General features: G+C 40.9%; 1 long non-coding RNA gene across 1 annotated transcript; it reads left to right on the top strand.

The window, feature by feature from the left end:
- Positions 1-795: 795 nt before the first annotated feature.
- Positions 796-4101, top strand: LOC102009260. Its single transcript, XR_263165.2, has 3 exons — positions 796-869; positions 1229-1478; positions 3690-4101. It is a non-coding gene; the product is annotated as an uncharacterized LOC102009260 (long non-coding RNA).
- The last annotated feature ends 3991 nt before the right edge of the window (positions 4102-8092 follow it).

The following is an 8092-nucleotide window of genomic DNA, read 5'->3' as shown; positions in this document are numbered from 1 at the left end:
GTGAAGCAGCTTGCCACGGTGTACCGGGAACCGAACTCACAACCTTGCGCTTGCCAGGCAGGCGCTTTTGCCGCTGAGCTAAACCCCCAGCCCCGCATGTTATATGTTTAAACCTGGTTGTCCCAGGTTTAAATCTGGTACTGTCAGACAGCAGGGCCTTTGGGGTGTTTATGAGCTCATGATGGCAGAGCTGTGATGCATGGGATTACTGCCTTTATAAAAGAGGCCCCAGACAGATGCCTACCAGCCCCTTTCACCATGTGAGGCAGAAGCTTGAAGTTGTCATCTGTGAAGCTGGAAGAAGACCCGCACCAGACCCCAAGCCCACCAGATCCTTGACTCATGGGCTTCCCAGACTCTAGAATGTGGGAAATAAATATCTGTGTTTATAAGCCATGAAATTCATGGTATTTTATTATAACAGACAAAACAGACTAAGATAGCTAACTGGTAACCAGGGACAACCCCATATGTAGACGATCTTTCATCTTCTTTTGCCTGAAACTATCTCAGTTTCCAACTTCTGTATCAGAAAAATTAAGAATGCCCCATTTTACCTGAAAAAGTAACCTAGTTTGAGAAAAAAACCAAGCTCTGATTTGTTAAGGTGTGAGCAGCTGAAGTCACCAGCAAGATTCAGAGACACCCAAGACTTTCATGGTCCTGAAAGACTTTCATGGTCCTAAGGCCCAAGAAGGGCCTTAGGTGCTAAGCCAGTGGTTGCTATAGCACAGGATGGCATCTGCTGCCTACAGGGCTGTGATGTAGCCAGCCTGATGTGAACAGTTCATGAAGCAGCCTTACAGCCTGAGGCTCTTCACCCGGCATCACAGCTTGTCTCTGCAAAGTTCCTCCTGCACTGTGAAAATGTGAGGTCTTGTGATACAACCTTCTGGTTATTATAGTTTGCTTCCAAAGAAACACAGACCATGTTTGCACATGGACTGTTGAGATCAGCCTGGTAGAAAAAGGTCTCTTAGAGGGGTTGAATATTTTACACATAGAGTTGATTAATGTGAAAGTCAATCGGAGTCCTTGGCAGGTGAATCTGGAGCCCTGGGAGGTATCTCTTGCATGGGTTATATTACATCCGTTTCTGAAATGTCTGCTTCTGTTAGCATGTCACAGCCTCTGTCCAGTTCACTGAGTCTACTTTTTGACCTGACCCCATGTCTTATGCCTATGATTAAACTAACAATGATATTGTCTCTATCCTCTTTGCTCAAAGGCACGCAATCCTCCCCCACCCCTACTAGGACATTTCCTTGGAGGATTCTAAGCACTCTGTGATGTCGAACACAATGCAGCTCCTGCGACCAGAAGGAAAGGCTACTGTTGGTTTCAAACGTGAGATATCACTGGAGCACTGAAAGGGAGCTACAGAGTTCATAAGAACACATTTGATCTTTCTTACAAAGGATTTACACTGTACTAAGGGCTACAGCCTTAGTCCTGTAGTTCCAGTCTAAAAGAAGGAGGTAAGTACAAAAATAACTTGCAATGTTATATTATTTCAAATGATAATCTGTTATCTGGGAAAAGGTGTACTATACACAGATTTTATGCTCTTGACCTTTGGATGTGATAAGTTACATACCACTCAGATTTAACAGATACTGCTGTTTAGCCATGTTTTAGGACTCAAGTCATACAAAAAATTATTCCTGATATTCACTAACATTTTGGTAGGCAAGACAGGTAAAGATGACTTTTTCCTTGTTTTGGTTTTCTCACTATTAGTAGATAAAAGAAAACCTAAAGTGATGATTATGAGTCTATTTATTCTAGGATTGTTGTCATTGTTTAAAGTACTTTTGAAACCTTTAAAATTGTCCTTAGAGTAGCAGACCCATTCTTTTAAAAATTTTCAGTGCTTGAAAGCTTCACATAGTAGTGATTGTTCTTGAGTGCAATCAAAGGGCATGATGATGAATAATTTTTGTCTAAGGTGAGTAATCAGAATCAAGGTACAGCTATAGTATGGAAAGATTAATTTTTTGTAGTTCATAAAATGATGACAAATGATAGGGAGAAAGTTGGTGTCTTAATAAGTTGGGAAATATTTGGGACAACATGATTCAGAAGGGAAAATAAGCCACCATCCACTTCCCTGGAACTTACCATTCAAAAGCTGCATAGTAGTCGGTCCCCCAAAACAAAAGTGCAAGTCATAGTTGAATACATAGCATTAGCACAGTGCCTGAGAAATAGTAATTTCTCAATAAGTGTTCAACAGATGAGAATATAATAGAATATAACAAACTATTCTCCCCATCTTTCTGAAAGAAAATAAGATAGCTTCAGGTCTATATAATGCTAATATACCTAGCATTTCACAAGTCACTACCCCATGATGTCATTTGTTTGCAGTGCATAAAGTCTTTCATAAGCTCCAATCTGGTACATAACATGCAGATTTAACAGATGTTACTGACTAGTCACTTTTTAGGACATACACACACACACACACACACACACAAATGCACATGCACACACACACACACACATACCCACACACACACACAAAATTCCTCCTGATATTCACTAATATTGTAGTAGATAAGAAAAAGATTTGTCAAAGGTACACTTAGAAATTGGTGTCCTTTCCTGATCTGGCTGCCTCTGCACCTGTACTCTTTTTTGTGTTTTCTTCTTTGTTACTCCTCTGACTCTTCAAATTTTACCTTCAAAACTTTGCTTTTACTCTGTTCCTCCTCCTGTCTCTTGGGAAGACTTCTGTAGCTTGGTATTAATGACATATTTTGAGCTGTAATCTCCATTTCACTTATTTGCGGTACATTTTTCCTCCCAAATTTCTCTTTCTTTGCATTTGGACCTAGTTACAAATAATAATAATTTCCTCTAAACTCCCACCTGGCTTGCTCTTTCTTCATTCTATAGTACTCCTAGCTCTGTCTCCCAAGTGGACTCTTTAGAATAAAAACAACAAAAAGCCTCTCATTTTAAGAAAAAAATCAAGCTATTATGCTATGTTATTTTACTGTGTTTAGGTACCGCGTTCATCATGTTCCAACCTTCTATGCATCTTGGCATCAAAGAACACTGCCTTATTGTGACATTTTCAAATGAGAACTACATGACAGTAACAGTTTCCAAAGAACTCTCATTTACCTTGGCAACATTTACAAGTGGTGGGGGAAAAATACATAAAAACCGCCACTTTGAGCAAAATGCTACAATGATTATTTAGCAAACAAGCTCACACATTAGAACAGTAGAGGGAAAGATTGCTTCTACAGACTAAATTACACTTTACACACACGCGCTGCTGAATGGCTTTCTACAGAGGTTACATTTAAATTACAGCTCTTGCTAAGCAAACATCTCATAGTTTGCATGTGAATTTGAATTATGCATCTACCAGGCAGCATGTTTATGGAAAAAAGTTAAGTCGATAGATTGCTAAATTGCTACAACATTTGTAGGGACAAAAATAGCTGGGGTGTCAGACAATGAAGAAGTTTTGAGAGGTCCCACTTACTCTCTGGTAAGAGGATGGTTCAGCAATTTTGGACCACACTGAGCGATTGACCTGTGGCTTCATCTCAAGGCATCCAAGCATCAACAGTTTCCTTTCTCTTTAGAACTATAATTTGATAGCTTGTGTTTCAAAAGTCTGATCTGCAACTAGGACATTGTATGACTTCCAATTCTATTTTAATTTCTAGACGAGAGGCAAGTCTGCATGAGCTGTCCTCATTTAGGGGAAAATACACTGTAGGCAGTTGGAACAAGCACATGAGGTGAAAGGTCAAGACTGGACATAAAAGACCCAAGTGAAGAAAACACCTGCCTCCCAACTCCACTGTCTGCAGAGCAACTGAGCACACTGCCATGGAATGTGTCTTCCCTGTGTCTAGGAGTACAGTCTCCAGATCAACAAGAAGGGGGAAAAAATGGCTTCCCACTTCCCATGGAACTCGAACATGGTGCGAGTCAACAGTTGGTACATTATACATTTTTTTATCAAAAGTTCTTGGGAATTTTATGATTTTTCATTCCTTAAGACTTACAGCTTCTTTCCAAGCTGAAATTAAAGTTGAGATTCTGCTGCAACAAATAAAGATCTACTACGCAGGATCAGTGTGGCAAAACAATGTCTCAGTCTGCTTCCCAGAGAACAAATATTCCTCACAGTTCCCAATCTTCTCTTTGTGAGATGAGGAAAAGGAAAGTGCTGATGGACATTCTACACAGGCCAACAAAGAGCCCAGGAGAAAAGAACTGGGTAAACCAAACTCTAGAGTTCCTCTCATTTGATGGTGAAGAAAATCCACTGATGCATCCAACTACACAGCCACATATGTGTGTGTGAGTGCAGACACTGGGTTACAAAGTGGTCTGTATGATCCTATTTACATAATATATATAACTGTAGAGATGGAGAACATATGAGCAGCATTCCAAGGGATCGTGTGATAGGGCAAAGAGAGAGAAAAGTATCGATGGTTGTAAAATTATCCCCATGGTAACAGAACTGTTCTTTATCATGAGTGCGGTAGCAGCCACACAAACCTACATGTAACAGTATTGCATAGAATTTCTTATGAGGTCAACTATGCCCTCCAGAAGGGATATATTACAGTCCTAATTCCCTGCACCTTAAAATGTGACCTTGGCTAGAAATAGGTTCACTGTAGATGTAATTACTTAAGAGGACGTCACACTAGAGTGGGTGGGCCCCAAATCCACAATGACTGGTATCCACATAAGAAGAGGAAAATTTGGAGAGGGAGAGAGAGACAGACAGAGAGAGAGACAGACAGAGAGAAGGTGATGTGAAGACACAGAAGAGAACCATGTAGTGAGAAAGGCAGAGATCAGAGATACGCTGCCACAAGCAAAGCTGTGGCTTAAATATGTTGTCTTCTCTGAAGCTTATTAATACCCCATTGTGAATATTAAGACGGTGGAAGCTTGATCTACTTATAATGTGCAGAAATAGAGCCTTTGGGAGGTACTTGGGATTAGATAAAGCCCTACTGGTAGATCCCTGTGATATAATCCTAGAGGCTTTACAAGAAAACTGGGGGAGACTAAAAGGTACACATGTGCTCCCTCTCTCTCACTCCATGATGCCCTGTGCTACTCCCAAGCAGTACTCTCCCATCAAGAAAGCTATCATTGGCCAGGGATATAGCTCAGTAGCATAAGTGCCTGCCTGGCAAGCACAAGGTCCTGAGTTTGATTCCTGGTACAAAAAAAAAAAAAAAAGAAAGAAAGCTATCATCAGGTGTGGTCACTTTGGTGACCCCACACCAAAATCATGAGCGAAGATAAATTTCTCTTTTTTGTGTAACTTGCTCAGTCTACTGTGTTATTAGTAAAAGAAAGCAGAATAATATACCAACAAACATCTGGAGGTTGGAAGAGGTGAGGAAGATTCCCCCTAAGGGTCTTAGAGGGAGTACAGCCCGACCAACGCCTTGATTCTGAATTTCTAACCTCCAGAACGAAGAGAGGATAAATTCCTATTATTTTAAGCCACACAGTTCATTGCATTTTGTTATGGCAGCCTTGGGAAATTAAAACTGAACTAGATACACACAAATGCACAAATGAATCATGTAAAACTGGTAAAATCCAAATAAGTTCAGTGGATTTGTGTCACTGTCCGTTTCTTGGTTGTGATAGCCTACAATAAGTGTGCAGCCACTACCATGGGGAGAAGCTGGGTGAAAATATTCAGGACGTCACTCTATTATTTCTTACAACTGCATGTGAATGTATAATTACTGTACCTCAAAACAAAAAGCAAAAGAAGGGCCTAAGTCCACATACACTGGCTCCTTGAAAATCTTCTGGGAGTGCTGGGTTTCTGCAGCCATCATTGATTGACACTTTCTGATGAAGGGTTTTGCTGGTTGACATTGCCCTGCTGGTAGTCAGCTGTCTCTGCCAGGCAGGGGAGGGTTGTTCAAATGTAGTGGGAAATGGACCAAGAAGCTACATTAACTTCAGTTTAAAAATGAGAATATTCAGGCTCTGAAAAACTAAAACAAGTTTCCCAAATTTGTAAGCTTAGTGAGAAACGCAGTTCTGGATTCTACAACTTCCATCTTGTATTGCTATGCTATGGTCTTCTTGTGGGTAAATCATTTAAATTCGCTCCAGATGACCAAGTTTTCTAATTGATAGGGAGCATTTCAGAAGATCAAAGAGTCAACAATCACTGTAAAAGAAGGAAAACAAATTATCTGGGGGGAACAGGTGTAATCCACCCTGCCTGCTTTTCCAGAGAAAGGAGATCTGATACATTCTGTGTGTATTACTAAGTAGAGAGACCAAGACACAAAAAATGAAGGCTCCAAAGTTGTTCACTGAGAAGAGACCTCAAATCCCACCTGACCAATTTTCCCTTTGCAGTGAAAATAAGGAAGGGCTCACTGCCGTGAGTGGAAGTCACATGAAGATCCTGCAGAAAACCACAGGTAAACTGGGAGACGGAGACGAAGTTGTGAAGAAAGAAGAGATGTGAATCAAAGCATCTAGAGTTTATTCACCACAAACCCCAGAGCATTAGCAGGGCTCACACAAGCTATCACTTCTTAATTGCATTCAAAAGTGTCAGAAACAGGGAGCTATTTATCAGCTTTATTACCTGTGCAAGGCAGCTATTGTACAGATCTCTCAGGGAGCCTGGCTGGTTTATGTGAATGTGCAAGACAGACAACATCAGCAGCTGGGCTGCCATTCTGGAAATAAATGACTTGAGGGCCGAAAATTCTCCCACAACTTTCCAGGGCTTAACAGGAAAATGGGGAGAAGTGCACCAAATTATGTTTAGATTCATGTGTCAGTCAGAAATTATAGAAAAAAAGATAATGACAGTGATACTGGTTGCCTTGATTAATATAAGTCTTTATATATACAAGGAGTTTTATGCATTTGGAAATCCCAGATTGAACGTTCTAGGACAAATGGATCTTGAAGGGAGATAGACATTTCTTGTAAGGTGGGTAGGACAGACTGGATTACAAATTTTCACAAACCATAGTTTGAAAAAATCTTCTGGAAGTGCTGGATTTCTGCAGCCACCACTGACTGACACTTTCTGGTTTTTTTTTTTTTTTTTTTTTTGTGTGTGTGTGGTTTTTCTCCGGCACCGGGAACCGAACTCACGACCTTGCGCTTGCCAGGCAGGCGCTTTTGCCGCTGAGCTAAATCCCCAGCCCCTGACTGACACTTTCTGAAGAAGGGTTTCACTGGTTGACATTGCCCTGCTGGTGGTCAGCTGTCTCTGCCAGGCAGGGGAGTACTGTTCAAATGTGGTCCACAAACAGTGACCTGGCAGAGGAATCCAGAACAGATTCCTGTGGATGTTTGTTTCCTCCCTTTGCAACAGCCCCTCTATTTTCCTGTAATTGTATCTGATAAGAGCAAATATAGAAATAGATGGAAGCAAAGCCAATCTGAATCTTTGCTGGTAGCTTTATTGTTTATTGACTCATAGGCTACCTGCCCTGAAACAAATATAATTACACAGCAATTATGCTATGTTCCTCAGGGGAAAAAAGAAGATATATTGTGCCCTGCCATTTAAGTATACACAGCCATATAAATTCAGATAGCCCTAGTTGCAGCATTAAAAAAGCAGTTGGACAATTACATGTGTTTCACAGATAATGCGATTGTCATTTTGTCTGTTACACCAGTAACAACATCAAAACAATGGGTAAAGAAGTTGCCTGGAAATCCTGTTTAAGAATTTTTGGTTTTGACTCAGAAGCTGTGGTGTACAGCCTGAAACTCTGCATTTATAATGAATCCCAAGATGCTGCTGATGCTGCTGGCTCTCAGGCCACACTTAATGTACCAGGCTTCTAGCTCAGCGACTGGCATACAATTCGAGTACATACCCAGTTTACACGAGGGCTGCATGAGTGCATTTGCCTCTCACATACATCTTTTTATTTCCCCAATTTTACTGTAAACATGAAATATATAAAAGTTGAAAGAGTAATACAACGAACTATGGAGTTCAACAACTGCCGTCAAGACCTATTAATGGTTTTCCATGCTTGCTTCCCACCCCTCCCAACCCCCTTCCCTTCCTCCCTCTCTGTCTCTC

This window comes from Chinchilla lanigera, unplaced genomic scaffold (assembly GCF_000276665.1).
Source record: "Chinchilla lanigera isolate Chin_1 unplaced genomic scaffold, ChiLan1.0 scaffold00062, whole genome shotgun sequence".
NCBI lineage: Eukaryota > Metazoa > Chordata > Mammalia > Rodentia > Chinchillidae > Chinchilla > Chinchilla lanigera.
Note: the sequence above shows the minus strand (reverse complement) of the source record. Positions and strands in the feature narration are given on the sequence as shown.